The sequence below is a fragment of the Ranitomeya imitator genome, chromosome 5, assembly GCF_032444005.1.
Source record: "Ranitomeya imitator isolate aRanImi1 chromosome 5, aRanImi1.pri, whole genome shotgun sequence".
NCBI classification, from domain to species: domain Eukaryota; kingdom Metazoa; phylum Chordata; class Amphibia; order Anura; family Dendrobatidae; genus Ranitomeya; species Ranitomeya imitator.
In genome coordinates, this window is record NC_091286.1 from 48,052,980 (window position 1) to 48,071,528 (window position 18,549).

Genomic DNA, 18,549 nt, shown 5'->3' on the forward strand with positions numbered 1-18,549 from the left:
TTTTCAATCCCGTCCCTTTAGCCCACTGTGTAGTCCCCACCAGGGGATTCAAAGTCTTGCGCTTGCGCCGTTGCATTGTACCTTCTGGGCATGTGCGGAGCAGCAAAGTATGCTGTGCCTGGTGTTATCACAGTGTGCAGAAAGTAGAAGACATCTGTGCCACACGAGACTCGAAGCCGCCTGGTGGTGACTACAGTCACCAGGAGGATTTCCACGCCCACTTGACTCTTCACAGGTCAGCAGCATGCAATGTTTAGCTTCTCAAAATTTTATTGTATCGCTTTTTCTAAATCTTAAAAAAACAGCGTCATGTTAATAAAGATTGTCATCTATGGTGGATGGGGCAGTAAAGTGACCTCAGCGATTGCTTTAACATTATTTGCTATTTACATGATGGAAAAGAAAAAATAAAGTTGTGTTATGATGACATTTATTCATATAGTACGGCGCCACCTGGTGTTCAGAGTATAAAGCCACCTACTGAGTGCTGATGATGTATGGGCAGACACTCTACTCTCCACAATCAATTCTCTGCATAGTGATCCTCTATTCCCTTCAGATCAGCCGATAGAAAATAGCTTTGTGCCCTGTACCGCAGTAACGTGACAGTACAGCTGAGCAGACTTCTAGTTTGTCAGCTGCCAGAGGGAGAAGGAGATTTATTCTGTCCAGAAAACCAGTCCCCATTGACATACATTTTACATTAGTTGAGGCACCAAGTGGGGCACATAAAAGCAAAAAATGATGCTGGACTGGGGTCTAAGGGGTAAGGTTTCTCCTTGTGGAGTGACATACCAGCTCTGGCTTGTCAGGGTAAGGAGGCTTATTCGCCGTGCAATGCTCCTCTGGGAAATTTAATATGCAAATTGCCTCTTTAGAGAGAAAGAGGACTTGAACTCTATAGCTCCATCTGTTGGAAGTAGCCTGACCCCAGTCCAGAGCCTCTCACCTAGCCAAATCAGTCCTGATACTTTGCACTGACGAGGGCCAACAGCCCGAAACACCGTGTCTGCGAATTGACATACTGATTTGGCTTTTATCCTAAGTCATATTGCACGACTCGTTAAGGGGTTCATTGTGACGTGTAGGATCGCTGCTTCCAACAGGTGGCGCTAAAGAGTTCAAGTCCTCTTTTTCTCTGAAGAGGCAATTTGCATATTAAATTTCCCAGAGGAGCATTGCACGGTGAATAAGCCTCCTTACCTTGGCAAGCCAGAGCTGGTATGTCACTTACTAATTGTTTCTGGCATACTGGGTACTCTACTATACCGCTAGTCAACTCTTCTATACTGAACTCTGTGACAAACCCAGCTCAGGTTTTCATTGGATTCCGTGACAAACCTAGCTCTGTTATATCACTGAGAAATCTCTGCCGCACCGCTGATCCAGTTTTGTCATATAACCTCTTGTGTAACTCGGCTCGGCTACACCAGGTCTTCATCGCCGAGTCTCCATTGCTTCCCTGTGGTCTAATGATCTTTCACGCTTGTTGCCATTTTACCAGCTCATTCGCATGAATCGGACGCTGGCATACTTTGACAATTCGGTGGGGGACTATGCGTCTGGGATGACTAGTCCAAGCTGAATCCCTGGCTGGATTGTCCTTGCCCCATTTTCCTTTTTCGACATGGGAAGAGACCTGTCCGTCATGGGAAGCTGGCCGGGTACTCGGCTTGGACTAGTCATCTGAGACCTAGAGTCCTCGGCTGGATTTTCAAAGTAAGTTTACTTGGAAATGCCCCTACGATTCAGAGCAAAACATTCATGGCTGTGATCACAGAGCCGGGGTCTGATTCATGCCGCCAGTGGTTCGGACAGCATCAGTTTGATGACAGGTTCCCTGTAACTGGCAGGATATTTGTCCCAAGTTCCAGGCACCATCAATCCTTACCCATGCTATTAACCCCTTCATGACATGAGCAGTACTATTACTGCGCATGTCGTGTCTCCCCCTTTGATGTGGGCTCCGGCAGTGAGCCCACATCAAAGTCGCGACATGTCAGCTGTTTTGTACAGCTGACATGTGCGCGCAATAGCGGCGGGTGAAATCGCGATTCACCCGCCGCTATTAACCTGTTAAATGCCGCTGTCAAACGCTGACAGCGGCATTTAACAGCCGCGCGGCCGGAAATGAGCGCATCGCCGACCCCCGTCACATGATCGGGGGTCGGCGATGCGTCTGGATGGTAACCATAGAGGTCCTTGAGACCTCTATGGTTATTGATGTCGGCCTTCTGTGAGCGCCCCCTGTGGTCGGCGCTCATAGCACACCTGCAATTCAGCTACATAGCAGCGATCTGATGTTCGCTGCTATGTAGCAGAGCCAATCGAGTGGTGCCAGCTTCTAGCCTCCCATGGAGGCTGTTGAAGCATGGCAAAAGTAAAAAAAAAAAATGTTTTTAAAAATATGAAAAAAAAAAAAAAATATAAAAGTTTAAATCACCTCCCTTTCGCCCCATCCAAAATATAACAATAAAAAAAAATCAAACCTACACATATTTGGTATCGCCGCGTTCAGAATCGCCCGATCTATCAGTAAAAAAAAAAGCATTAACCTGATCGCTAAACAACGTAGCGAGAAAAAAATATTTGAAACGCCAGAATTACGTTTTTTTTTTTGGTCGCCGCGACATTGCATTCAAATGCAATAACGGGCGATCAAAAGAACGTATCTGCACAAATGTGGTATCATTAAAAACGTCAGCTCGGCACGCAAAAAAACAAGCCCTCACATGGCCATATTGACGGAAAAATAAAAAAGTTATGGCTCTGGGAAGGAGGGGAGCGAAAAACGAAAACACAAAAATGAAAAAGGGCCGGGGCATGAAGGTGTTTTAATATACGGTATTTGGTTTTTATATACTGGACCATGGTACACAGTGCATTATATGAGACATCAACCACCATTCTAAGCCTTCGTCTGTTGCCCATTCACTATCGAAATAGTGTATGTAGAGCCCCAACGTAGATACCGTCCTAATATTACATGATACAACACAATGGGAACATATGGGACAGGCGGACACTGAGACCATGAATTCATTTGCACTCATCCTTCTCACCTGAAGACATGAAGACAATGGCGTCAACCTGCCGTGACAAGATCTCGTACGAGGGGGTCACATTACATGCGCTGGCTCTACAAGTACGCTAGGAAATATTAAATGTACCCGTGAGCTGATAAGGATAAGAGTCAGGTATCTAGAGAGTAAGCTCCTGTGGCCTGATAGAAACGATGAAGCAGTGAGGATGCAGAGCTACATAGTAATGTTATAGACTAGTACCATTGTGTTGTGACGCTGCCCTAAAAAGTACAGTGTGTCCTTTATGGCTGACCGCACCAAATATTCTATTGTGTTATACAATTACTTTTTCCGCACACATGGAACCCGATTCATCATTTGCATTTTTAATTTGTTACTCTTCTTTTTTTTTTTTTTTGTCTTGTATTCATTGACAATTTTTGTTACAAATATTTCAACATTGTGCACAGGGTTCTTGAATTTTGGGCAAAATAAAATAAAATGCTATTTTTTTCCTTTAACCTCATCTGGGACTTTTTTTTATTGCACACATTACACTATAAAAATGTTTCGCTGCACATAAAATCGCTTCCTGGAGTACATTTGCACACACACAAAAAATGTACCACTTTTTGAAAAGTTGCAAACGATAAATCAGCCGAAAACTTCTTGAAATCACAAGCCTTGTCCACAATGGCGAACGTAAAAAAAAAAAAAAATGAAAAAAAACCAGACTTTACAAAAAGGCACAAAAAAAAAAAATTACAAAAAAGGTGCAAACGAAAAACTGTCGAAAATCGCCAAGAACTAGACAAATTAAAGGTTCAAAACGCAACAATGAATTGGGTCCAAAGTGTTTGATTGACTTGGTAATACTACAGCATGGGCTGTATATATACAGCATGTATTTCTTACATAGAAAGTCGTGGTCTTGTTTGGAAGGTACTGTAATTTCTTGATCTGCCACTAGGGGAGCTTTACGGCATAAGGTTATATATAGTGAGCTCCCCCTAGTGATTGGTATAGGTACTACCTTTTATGTTTTCCAGGTACCTTTTTCACTCTGACATTTTCTTCCCTTTTTTGTCACGTTTTTCTGTATCTCTGTCGTTTGACAGTTTGTTGTGATCCCACCCATGAATGTTAGCGCTGCCATCCCAGGCAGCATTAAGAACGCCCATTTGACTTCCCTAAGCTTTCACTGCGTATGCAGGGAGCAGATTGCATCTGTAGTGCCACAGTCTGATCGCCTCCGTGCCGCGCCGCATTGATGCAGTAATCGATGCAAAAGGAGCCCCGACCAAGTATTGAGTGCATTTACTGAACATACATTTCAGTAGGCCAACATTTCAGATTTTAAAATCATTTTTCAAGCTGGCGTTATAAAGTATTCTAATTTACTGAGATAATGACTTTTGTGTTTTCATTGGCTGTAAGCTAGAATCATCAACATTAACAGAAATAAACACTTTAAATAGATCACTCTGTAATGACTCTATATAATGAGTTTCACTTTTTGTATTGAAGTACTGAAATAAATTAGCCTTTTGATGATATTCTAATTTTGTGAGAAGCACCTGTATGTGCAGACTTACTCTTACTGATGTCACTGTGTTGTGCGTCCAAAGCTGGGGGAGAAAACCTAAGAAGGATTGTCACAGGAAGCAAGGGAAAGCAGGGGGTCACTGGACCAGAATGACCAGAGTGGAAACTGGGAAAGTTAGGAAAATATATTTCGAAAAGTGCTCAGTTTGTCTATCTGTCCAGCAGAAGACAGAAAGTAGAGGACAACACCTCAAATTTAAAGGGTTTTTCCTTTTTTTTTTGACAAATTCTACTGCTCCCTCCAGATGACTGGGGGGCCGACACAACCTCTGAGACATCAGAAATATCTCCCATTAAAATGGAGGTAGACTTGTGTTGCCAAAGTCTACAGGAGTGAAGGCGATAGCCAAGTATAGTGCTCAGTCATCTCTATTAGACCTTCAGGTATGTATGATAATTAATGGTTTGGTCCCCTAATTGTCATGTACATGTAGAGTGGTGTTGTGCATCCATAACCACCACTCTTTTCACTTGCATGTGGAAACAGCCATTCTGTCAGGCCCATATTATTATTAGTATGCTTTGCTTATATAGCGCCATTAATTCCTTGGCGATTTGCAGACATTATCGGCACTGTCCACATTGGGGCTCGCAATCTACATTCCATATCTGTATGTTTTTGGAGTGTGGGAGGAAACCGGAGAACGTTGAGGAAACACGGGGAGAACATACAAACTCCTTACAGATGTTGTCCTCAGTGGGATTTGAACCCAGGACCCCAGCGCTGCAAGGCTGCAGTTCTACCCCCATAGAAGTGAACTGACTGATGGTTGAATATGGTTCACACAGAACTTTGATGCGCCTCTCCTAGCAATCAGACACACTTATTTATCGCCTATTGAGTTGGATATCTCCTTTAATGTGGTTGCGATCATTGCAATCCGACAGAAAACTGTCAATAGACTAAGGCTGGTTTCACATTTGCTTTTTTTTTTTGCGATTTTGCTGTAAAAAACACAAAAAAAAGCATGCGTTTTTTCCCCTATATTTAACATTAAAAACGCATGCGTTTTTTTGCATGCGTTTTGACGCGTTTTTGCAACGCATGCGTCTTTTCTCTGCATGCATTGTGTTGCAGAAATGCAACATGTAGTAGATTTTGCGGCATTTTTTTGCCGCAAAAAAAGCATGCGTTTTTTCGCGGCAAAAAAAACTATTGATGTCTATGTAAACGCATGCGTTTTTAAGCACATGCGTTTGCGTTAAAAACGCATGCGTTTTTATTAAAAAAAAAAACAGAAAACACACTGATATGCCACCCCCCACCATAAAGGTGATAAAGGGATCCTAACCCTAAAGGGATCCTAACCCTAACCCTAAAGGGATCCTAACCCTATCCCTAACCCTACACCTAACCCTAATCCCTTTAGGGTTAGGATCCCTTTAGGGGTAGGGTTAGGATCCCTTTAGGGTTAGGGTTAGGATCCCTTTAGGGTTATGATCCCTAACCCTACCTCTAACCCTAACTATTTCTGTTTATAGTGGGTTTTTTACTTTTGATGATTGGCAGCTGTCACACATTTCTCAGCATGCGTTTAAAAAACGCAAACGCATGAAAAAACGCATGTAAACGCGTCAAAACGCCGCGTTTTTTTCACCACATGCAAAAACGCATGCGTCAAAAAAACGCAGCGTTTACATGCGTTTTTTCACAATGCGTTTTTTTTTTTAAACACATGCGTTTTGAAATGCAAGTGTGAAACCAGCCTAACACAGTACAGGATGGGAAGTTGGGACCCTATTTGTCACACACCAGGGAATGGCAGGAAAGCAGCGTACACAGCCTTACTTTTGTGTCTAGTGTTACAATCCATTGCTATTTAGGCCTTCAGCAGTACAAAGTTGTCATTAAATCCTCCTTCCTCTGCTGACTCTGTCCCAGTCTACACAGGAAAGCTCACAAGTGAGCTACAGAAAACAGAACATGTCAGCCTTTTGTGTGTGCTCTAGTGGCCAATTTTGGAAACATAGAGGCTTTGGCATTGGTGCTGACTGCAGTCCTACCTGAATTAGGCTTTGATGAAGGTTTTTCTGGTGAGATCTGCAGGGATCTGATAGACTGGGGCATACGGTAAGGCTATGTATATCCATTCCTGACACATCTTGACAGAAGAATGATTACTTCCTCTGTGTTGTAATAATAGTGCAGCCTTACATTGATATGCGGTTACCTGGCTGGAGTGACAGCTAAGCTCCTAGCATCCACCATTCCTCCAGTGTCCCGCAGAGCTGACAGTATCTGCTTGTCAGCGGTGATGTATCCTGCAGTCTGTCTCCTGATAGATGGCATGCTTAACCGCAAAACCTTAAAGAAATATTTCTGCATGAGCAAGGAGACGTTTAGACAGGTCCTGTAGACCGGACAGGGTTAAGCCCCATCCGCTTGTCCCTCTTGGTAATTAAAGGTCGGCTTTTAAAAAACGACTGATTGTTGCTGTAAGTGTCAATGTTTATGGATTGAAATCCAGTACAACCCATGTCACCGAGGAGAGACTGCAGAGAAGGTGTAAAATTCATCACTAGCATCATCATAATTACTCCATTCTAGGCGAGGAGGAATCATTGAGCAGAATCCATATTTGTCACACGTGTCCGCTGCACGATCGCCACAATACGTTTTCTAATATTGGGGTCTTCACACTGGGATTTTGAACGCAATCTGGTTAGTACAGAAATGGAAATGACCCATAGTCATAATTTTCAATGGACAACAGCAGATGTTGCCTTCAAACCCAAAGTTTATCTGACATGTTAAAGAATTGTGTTGTCGGACAAGTGACATTGTGATGATCTCTGCATGGAGTCGTACAATCCTCGGCAGAGGAACCGGCGGCTCTCAATGACAAGACGCCATCAATGATATCAAGCAATTGTACCATTGAGAACTCGCTGCTTCCAAAAACTCAATATTCTTAGTGAAATCGCAGTATATGAGCTTGTCATATATTCTCCACTCTTTGTCAAAGTGGTTGCATGCACTAAGTCCAAAACTCAACCAAGAATCAAGATATTGACCAGTGTGGGAAGCAGACATCTGGCCTATGACTTTGGGATTGACCCAAGTAAACTTAATTAAACCAAAGAACGAAAACTCAATATAAAAAAAAGATAATTGAGTATCAGATGATTGCAACTTTGTTTAATGTCTCCTGACCTGATAAGGGCAACGTAACGGTGTGACTGTGGAATAGCAAATGAGCTCCCATACTGTTCCCTAGGCTAGGGGTCCCAGGCTATCCTTGTCTCCATTATTACCCCTGATTGTGGGGATGCTTGGGTCTCGTTCCTCACTATGCTTCTGGGGAGAACTAATCTGTTAAGTGTATGCGGAGAACACAAGACAGACAGGACAAAACAGAAGCACAGTCACACAGTACTGTCACAGAGAAAAACACTAAGTAACAAAAGTGTAGAGTCCGTGAGGCAACAAAGTTACATAAAGACACTGAAGGTACCGTCACATTTAGCGAGTGTGGTCGCTGGAGAGCGACCAACTATGCGAAGTCCCCTGGTAACCAGGGTAAACATTGGGTTACTAAACGCAGGGCCGCGCTTAGTAACCCGATGTTTCCCCTGGTTACCAGTGTAAATGTAAAAAAAACAAAACACTACATACTTACATTCCGGTGTCTGTCCCCCGGCACTCTGCTTCCTGCACTGACTGCGAGCGCCGGCCGGCCGTAAAGCAGAGCGGTGACGTCACTGCTGTGCTCTGCTTTACGGCCGGCCGGCGCTGACAGTGCAGGGAAGCAGAGCGCCGGGGGACAGACACCGGAATGTAAGTATGTAATGTTTGTTTTTTTTTACATTTACGCTGGTAACCAGGGTAAACATCGGGTTACTAAGCGCGGCCCTGCACTTAGTAACCCGATGTTTACCCTGGTTACCAGTGAAGACATCGCTGAATCGGCATCACACACGCCGATTCAGCGATGTCTGCGGGAGATCCAGCGACGAAATAAAGTTCTGGCCTTTCTGCTCCGACCAACGATGTCACAGCAGGATCCTGATCGCTGCTGCGTGTCAAACACAACGATATCGCTATCCAGGAGGCTGCAACGTCACGGATCGCTAGCGATATCATTAAATTGTTCAGTGTGAAGGTACCTTTAGAGAAAAGGAAAAGCTTTACCATACACTGCTTGCAACAACTTTGGAATAACCACCAGATAACCAGGATGTGTCCACCTTTCCAGACCAGGATAGATTAACTATAGTTGGCGTTACCTGCATGGCAAAGCCAACATATAGAAGGAAAGCATACATTGGTTCTCTGAAAGCATGTGACTAAATGAGATTAATAAGTTTAGCCCAGCACAGATTTAACTCTTGCTAACCTGTTGAGGAGCTGCAGCCCTATATCACCCTGCGCTGATCAAAGCTATCAATGGAGTTAGAAGAAAGCGTGTAAGAATCTGTGGATTGCATGGACCTGACGTCGCCATGACAGTTGGGGATACTTGAAAAAACCTCCTTGTGACAGGCAACCTCCAACTCATGAGGAGTCATTCTTAAAGAGGTTGTCCACTTCTTTAACATTAATGGTCTATCAATGTCTGATCGGTGGGAATGCGACACCTGGCATCCCCTCCGATCAGCTATAACCAGTGTCGGCGTCAGCCGTCAGTTGTGGAGCTGCACAACTCCATCAACTGTAAATTGGCCGCAGCCGGGCACTGTACATCTACCGACTATTGATTTGAATAGGGAGTGGTTGTACTGTACCCAGCTGCAGTCACTATGCAGTAGACGGAGCTGCGATGTGCGGCAGTTTCATCCGCCGCTAACACCTGAACAGCTGATTTTCAGGGGTGCTGGGTGTCGCACCCCCACCGATCAGACATCATTGTTAAAGTAGTGGACAACTTATTTCAGAATTCAGTAGAAGGCCACGTTCACACGTTCAGTATTTGGTCAGTATTTTACATCAGTATTTGTAAGCCAAAACCAGGAGTGGGTCAAAAATACAGAAGTGGTGACGTGTTTCTGTTATACTTTTCCTCTGATTGTCCCACTCCTGGTTTTGGCTTACAAATACTGATGGAAAATACTGACCAAATACTGAACATGGCCTAATGTTTATACTACGCTATATAGTTTATGGTGCATAAATATAATAGTTACTGTTCTGATTATTGCAGAATTGTAACATCGAAGTGGATATCACACCACTGCAATATCCTGCACAGAACCTGATCAATGGAGGGGCCGAAAGTTGGACCCCCTCCCATCCGATATAGATGGTCTATCCTGATGATAGGCAGCAATATTGTCATCCTGGAAAACCACTTTAATGCCAACATATAACTTAGTCTGAATATTATGTGCTCATATAAATGACATTATAAGAAACTGACATATTATAATAATCTAGTTAATGAAATAAACAGTTATACAGCAAAGAAAGTCAAAGCAGCTAGTACGAGAATTCCTGGTGTGTGATGATTTATGCCTTTCCAAGTGAGTGTGTAGGGTTATGTGTGGTTACAAAGTTCTTCACCTCCCTGAAAGTTTGGTCCAGGATATTTGATACTGTAGATGCAGGATCATGGAGGACTGACCCTAAGCCAAGGGAAGGTCAATAGTTGATCGTTGCAGGACCTTTTTTTTCCCTCCAACGCCTTGGGAATAGGTTACGAGCCCTTTTATTTTAGACAGGACTTTAGATACACCGCTTCTTGTTCACTTTTTTGCGTAGCACTCTTTTGCACGTGGATGATGGATAGAAATGGGCACCCAACCATCCCTTTTGACTTAGAATGAGTTCCATTAACAGGGGTTGTCCAGGCATAAAATATTGATGACCAATCCTTAGGATAGGTAATTCATATCAGATCGGCGGGGATCTGACCGATCTGCTGCAATAACCACTTTCTCAATGGGCAGCAGCTGCAGATGATCACTGGAGATCAGATCCTATTCATTTCAATATCTGATATTGATCACCAATACAAAGGATAGGTCATCAATATTTTATGATCAGACAACCCTTTTAAACTTCTGTCGTGATGAACAGAAATGCATTGTGCACTATTCGTGACTTCAGCAGTGACAGAGATCCTGACAGACGGTTGAAGGAATAGTTTAGCTGTTTAGCCATACACAACTATTATACACTTATACTTGGAAAGTGAATCATATGTGAAGATCCATATTTTTTCTCCAGATCAAAATATGTAGGGCAGCACGGTGGCTCAGTGGTTACAATTGCAGCGCTGGGGTCCTGGGTTCAAATCCCAACAAGGACAACATCTGCAAGGAGTTTGTATGTTCTCCCCGTGTTTGTGTGGGTTTCCTACGGGTTCTCCGGTTTCCTCCCACATTCCAAAGACATACTGATAGGGAATCTAGATTGTGAGCCCCAATGGGACAGTGATAGCATAATAAATAATACTCTATGAAGAGCATAAAAACAAAATGTATGCCTTTCAGATAGGTTTTCATACACGATATTTCTTACTATAAAAGGGAAAATATAGCCGTCCTGCCATCAGTATCGGCTAAGAAGTGATATTTAATATTATGTTCGCTGATTGTCTATATGAGAAGAACGTCTATTACTAAGGAATTTAGATGGAAATGTCGTGTAGTATAAACTTTTGCTGCACTCAGCAGGAATGTCCATACAAGGAAATTATATAAAATGTGTATTTCTGGTCGACTTCTTCATGGCAAAAAGTGAAATTTAAAAGGAAATAAAAACGAGTGAAAAATCAAGAAAATCCACAGTAAATATAAGAGCTTAAAGGGAACCCATTGCCATGAAAATGCAATGGGTTGCAGGCAGCATGTTATAGAGCAGGGGGAGCTGAGCATATTGACATAATTTTGTGAGAAAAGACTAAGTGTAACCTGTTTTCTCATCATTTAATCCTCTGCTCTTTCTGGGATTTTTGGTCCAGTGTGCGGTCCTATCAGTGACTGACAGTGTGTGCATACAAGGAAGTCAGTCACTGGTAGGACCACCCACAGGACCAAAAAAAACATCAGTGACTGGCAGTGTGTGCATAAAAGGATGTCAGTCACTGGTAGGACTACCCACAGGACCAAAAAAAACATCAGTGACTGGCAGTGTGTGCATACAAGGATGTCAGTCACTGGTAGGACTACCCACAGGACCAAAAAAGCCATCAGTGACTGACAGTGTGTGCATACAAGGAGGTTGGTCACTGATAGGACTACCCATAGGACCAACAAAGCCATTAGTGTTATGACCTGGTGGTAAGGACAATAATGGACCTAGTGGTTAAGAGCACACGGAATGACCTGATAGTTACTAATAATATAGGACGAGCTCTGAGACGTGGGAACTTTGCTGACCGCAATCCCTAATCCTATCACACACACTAGAAATAGCCGTGGATTGCTCCTAACGCTCCCTATGCAACTCGACACAGCCTAAGAAACTAGCTAGCCCTAGAGATAGAAAAATAAAGCCTACCTTGCCTCAGAGAAATTCCCCAAAGGAAAAGGCAGCCCCCCACATATAATGACTGTGAGTAAAGATGAAAATTACAAACACAGAGATGAAATAGATTTAGCACAGTGAGGCCCGACTTACTGAAGGATAGGAAAGGTAACTTTGCGGTCAGCACAAAAACCTACAAAAAGACCACGCAGAGGGCGCAAAAAGACCCTCCGCACCGACTCACGGTGCGGAGGCGCTCCCTCTGCGTCCCAGAGCTTCCAGCAAGCAAGACAAAAATCAAAATAGCAAGCTGGACAGAAAAATAGCAAACCAGAGAAAAAAAAGCAGGAACTTAGCTTCAGCTGGGAAGACAGGTCACAAGAACGATCCAGGAGAGAACTAGACCAATACTGGAACATTGACAGGTGGCATGGAGCAATGATCTAAGTGGAGTTAAATAGAGCAGCCAGCTAACGAATTAACCTCGTCACCTGTAGAAGGAAACTCAGAAGCCGCAGCTCCACTCACAACCACCAGAGGAAGCCCATGGACAGAACCAGCCGAAGTACCATTCATGACCACAGGAGGGAGCTTGACAACAGAATTCACAACAGTACCCCCCCTTGAGGAGGGGTCACCGAACCCTCACTAGAGCCCCCAGGCCAACCAGGACGAGCCAAATGAAAGGCACGAACCAGATCAGCAGCATGAACATCGGAGGCAAAGACCCAGGAATTATCTTCCTGACCATAACCCTTCCACTTGACCAGGTACTGGAGTTTCCGTCTCGAAATATGAGAATCCAAAATCTTCTCCACCACATACTCCAACTCCCCCTCAACCAACACCGGGGCAGGAGGATCAACGGATGGAATCACAGGCGCCACGTATCTCCGCAACAATGACCTATGGAATACATTATGGATGGCAAAAGAAGCTGGAAGGGTCAAACGAAACGACACAGGATTGAGAACCTCAGAAATCTTATACGGACCAATGAAACGAGGCTTAAACTTAGGAGAGGAAACCTTCATAGGAACATAACGAGACGACAACCAAACCAAATCCCCAACACGAAGTCGGGGACCCACACAGCGCCGGCGGTTAGCGAAACGTTGAGCCTTCTCCTGGGACAAAGTAAAATTGTCCACCACATGAGTCCAAATCTGCTGCAACCTATCCACCACAGTATCTACACCAGGACAGTCCGAAGACTCAACCTGAACTGAAGAGAAACGAGGATGGAAACCAGAATTGCAGAAAAACGGCGAAACCAAAGTAGCCGAGCTGGCCCGATTATTAAGGGCGATCTCAGCCAAAGGCAAAAAGGACACCCAATCATCCTGATCAGCAGAAACAAAGCATCTCAGATATGTTTCCAAAGTCTGATTAGTTCGTTCGGTTTGGCCATTTGTCTGAGGATGGAAAGCCGAGGAAAAAGACAAATCAATGCCCATCCTAGCACAAAAGGCTCGCCAAAACCTCGAAACAAACTGGGAACCTCTGTCCGAAACGATGTTCTCCGGAATGCCATGTAAACGAACCACATGCTGGAAAAACAATGGCACCAAATCAGAGGAGGAAGGTAATTTAGACAAGGGTACCAAATGGACCATCTTAGAGAAGCGATCACAAACCACCCAAATGACCGACATCTTTTGAGAGACAGGGAGATCCAAAATAAAATCCATAGAGATATGCGTCCAGGGCCTCTTTGGGACCGGCAAGGGCAAAAGCAACCCACTGGCACGAGAACAGCAGGGCTTAGCCCGAGCACAAGTCCCACAGGACTGCACAAAAGAACGCACATCCCGCGACAAAGATGGCCACCAAAAGGATCTAGCCACCAAATCTCTGGTACCAAAGATTCCAGGATGACAAGCCAACACCGAACAATGAACCTCAGAGATAACTCTACTAGTCCATTTATCAGGGACAAACAGTTTCTCCGCTGGGCAACGGTCAGGTCTATCAGCCTGAAATTTTTGCAGCACCCGCCGCAAATCAGGGGAGATGGCAGACAAAATTACCCCCTCTTTGAGAATACCCGCCGGCTCAGGAACACCCAGAGAGTCGGGCACAAAACTCCTTGACAGGGCATCAGCCTTCACATTCTTAGAGCCTGGAAGGTACGAAACCACAAAATCAAAACGGGAGAAAAATAGCGACCAACGAGCCTGTCTAGGATTCAACCGTTTGGCAGACTCGAGATAAGTCAAATTCTTGTGATCCGTCAAGACCACCACGCGATGCTTGGCTCCTTCAAGCCAATGATGCCACTCCTCGAATGCCCACTTCATGGCCAACAACTCTCGATTGCCAACATCATAATTACGCTCAGCAGGCGAAAACTTTCTAGAAAAGAAGGCACATGGTTTCATCACCGAGCCATCAGAACTTCTTTGCGACAAAACAGCCCCTGCTCCAATCTCAGAAGCATCAACCTCGACCTGAAACGGAAGCGAAACATCTGGCTGGCACAACACAGGGGCAGAAGAAAAACGACGCTTCAACTCCTGAAAAGCTTCCACAGCCGCAGAAGACCAATTGACCACATCAGCACCCTTCTTGGTCAAATCAGTCAACGGTTTAGCAACACTAGAAAAATTACTGATGAAGCGACGATAAAAATTAGCAAAGCCCAGGAACTTTTGCAGACTCTTCACAGATGTCGGCTGAGTCCAATCATAAATGGCCTGGACTTTAACAGGGTCCATCTCGATAGTAGAAGGGGAAAAAATGAAACCCAAAAATGAAACCTTCTGAACTCCAAAGAGACACTTTGATCCCTTCACAAACAAAGAATTCGCACGAAGGACCTGGAACACCATTCTGACCTGCTTCACGTGAGACTCCCAATCATCCGAGAAGACCAAAATATCATCCAAATATACAATCAGGAATTTATCCAGGTACTCTCGGAAGATGTCATGCATAAAGGACTGAAATACTGATGGAGCATTGGAAAGCCCGAATGGCATAACCAGGTACTCAAAATGGCCCTCGGGCGTATTAAATGCTGTTTTCCATTCATCGCCCTGTTTAATACGCACAAGATTATACGCACCACGAAGATCTATCTTGGTGAACCAACTAGCCCCCTTAATCCGAGCAAATAAATCCGACAGCAGCGGCAAAGGGTACTAAAATTTGACTGTGATCTTATTAAGAAGGCGGTAATCAATACAAGATCTCAAAGAACCATCCTTCTTGGCCACAAAAAAGAACCCTGCTCCCAATGGTGACGAAGACGGGCGAATATGGCCCTTCTCCAAGGATTCCTTTACATAACTCCACATAGCGGCGTGCTCTGGCACAGATAAATTGAACAGTCGGCTCTTAGGAAACTTACTACCAGGAATCAAATTGATAGCACAATCGCAATCCCTATGAGGAGGTAGGGCACTGGATTTGGGCTCATCAAATACATCCCGGTAATCCGACAAAAACTCCGGGACTTCAGAAGGGGTGGATGACGAAATAGACAAAAATGGAACATCACCATGTACCCCCTGACAACCCCAGCTGGACACAGACATAGATTTCCAATCCAATACTGGATTATGGACCTGTAGCCATGGCAACCCCAAAACGACCACATCATGCAGATTATGCAACACCAAAAAGCGAATATCCTCCTGATGTGCAGGAGCCATGCACATGGTCAATTGGGTCCAGTACTGAGGCTTATTCTTGGCCAAAGGCGTAGCATCAATTCCTCTCAATGGAATAGGATACTGCAAGGGCTCCAAGAAAAAACCACAGCGCCTAGCAAACTCCAAGTCCATCAAATTCAGGGCAGCGCCTGAATCCACAAATGCCATAACAGAATAGGATGACAAAGAGCAAATCAGAGTAACGGACAAAAGAAATTTCGACTGTACCGTACCAATGGTAGCAGACCTAGCGAAATGCTTAGTGCGCTTAGGACAATCGGAGATAGCATGAGTGGAATCACCACAGTAAAAACACAGCCCATTCCGACGTCTGTGTTCTTGCCGTTCAGCTCTGGTCAAAGTCCTATCACATTGCATAGGCTCAGGTCTATGCTCAGAAAATGCCGCCAAATGGTGCACAGCTTTACGCTCACGCAAGCGTCGATCGATCTGAATGGCCAAAGACATAGACTCATTCAGACCAGCAGGCATGGGAAATCCCACCATGACATCCTTAAGGGCTTCAGAGAGACCCTTTCTGAAAATTGCTGCCAGGGCACATTCATTCCACTGAGTGAGTACAGACCACTTCCTAAACTTCTGACAATATATTTCTACCTCCTCCTGACCCTGACACAGAGCCAGCAAGATTTTCTCTGCCTGATCCACTGAATTAGGTTCATCATAAAGCAATCCGAGCGCCAGAAAAAACGCATCAACATCACGCAATGCCGGATCTCCTGGCGCAAGGGAAAATGCCCAGTCTTGAGGGTCGCCACGTAACAAAGAAATGATTTTCACTTGTTGAACAGGGTCACCTGGGGAGCGAGGTTTCAAAGCAAGAAACAATTTACAATTATTTTTGAAATTCAGAAACTTAGATCTATCCCCAAAAAACAAATCAGGAATTGGAATCCTAGGCTCTAACATCGGATTCTGAACCACAAAATCTTGAATGTTTTGTACCCTTGCAGTGAGATTATTCATACAAGAGGACAGACCTTGAATGTCCATATCTACACCAAAAGAGAGACAAAACACACTGCAAAGAAAAAAAAATGGTCTCAGAACTTCTCTTATCCCTCTATTGAGATGCATTAATACTTTGGGCCACCTGTACTGTTATGACCTGGTGGTAAGGACAATAATAGACCTAGTGGTTAAGAGCACACGGAATGACCTGATAGTTACTAATAATATAGGACGAGCTCTGAGACGTGGGAACTCTGCTGACCGCAATCCCTAATCCTATCACACACTAGAAATAGCCGTGGATTGCTCCTAACGCTCCCTATGCAACTCGACACAGCCTAAGAAACTAGCTAGCCCTAGAGATAGAAAAATAAAGCCTACCTTGCCTCAGAAAAATTCCCCAAAGGAAAAGGCAGCCCCCCACATATAATGACTGTGAGTAAAGATGAAAATTACAAACACAGAGATGAAATAGATTTAGCACAGTGAGGCCCGACTTACTGAACAGACAGAGGATAGGAAAGGTAACTTTGCGGTCAGCACAAAAACCTACAAAAAGACCACACAGAGGGCGCAAAAAGACCCTCCGCACCGACTCACGGTGCGGAGGCGCTCCCTCTGCGTCCCAGAGCTTCCAGCAAGCAAGACAAAAATCAAAATAGCAAGCTGGACAGAAAAATAGCAAACCAGAGAAAAAAAAGCAGGAACTTAGCTTCAGCTGGCAAGACAGGTCACAAGAACGATCCAGGAGAGAACTAGACCAATACTGGAACATTGACAGGTGGCATGGAGCAATGATCTAAGTGGAGTTAAATAGAGCAGCCAGCTAACGAATTAACCTCGTCACCTGTAGAAGGAAACTCAGAAGCCGCAGCTCCACTCACAACCACCAGAGGAAGCCCATGGACAGAACCAGCCGAAGTACCATTCATGACCACAGGAGGGAGCTTGACAACAGAATTCACAACACATTTGTGACTGACAGTGTGTGCATACAAGGATGTTGGTCTCTATTAGGACCACCCACAAGACCAACAAAGCCATCTGTGACTGACAGTGTGTGCATACAAGGATGTCAGTCACTGGTAGGACCACTCACTGGACCAAAAAATCCATTAGTGACTGACAGTGTATGCATATAGGCATACAGGGATGTCAGTCACTGGTAGGACCACCCACAGGACAATAAAAGCCATCAGTGACTGGCAGTGTGTACATACAAGGATGTCAGTCACTGGTAGGACTACCCACAGGACCAAAAAAGCCATCAGTGACTGACAGTATGTGCATACAAGGATGTCAGTCACTGGTAGGACTACCCACGGGACCAAAAAAGCCATCAGTGAATGACAGTGTGTGCATACAAGGATGTCAGTCACTGGTAGGACCACCCACAAGACCAAAAAAGCCATCAGTGACTGGCAATGTGTGCATACAAGAATGTCTGTTGTGAATTCTGTGGCCAAGCTCCCTCCTGTGGTCGAGAGTGGTACTTCGGCTGGTTCTGTCTATGAGCTTCCTTTGGTGGATGAGAGTGGTACTGCGGCTTCTGAGTTTCCTTCCTCAGGTGATGAGGTTAAGTCGTTAGGTGCTGCTCTATTTAACTCCACCTGGTGCTTTGATCCTGGCCTCCAGTCAATGTTCTAGTATTGGTCTTGCTTCCTCCTGGATCGTTCCTGTGGCCTGTCTATCCTGCATAAGCTAAGTTTTGCTTGTGTTATTTTTGTTTGCTATTTTTTCTGTCCAGCTTGCTATATTGGTTTTTCTTCCTTGCTGGAAGCTCTGAGACGCAGAGGGAGCACCTCCGTACCGTTAGTCGGTGCGGAGGGTCTTTTTGCCCCTCTGCGTGGTTGTTTGTAGGTTTTTGTGTTGACCGCAAAGCTAT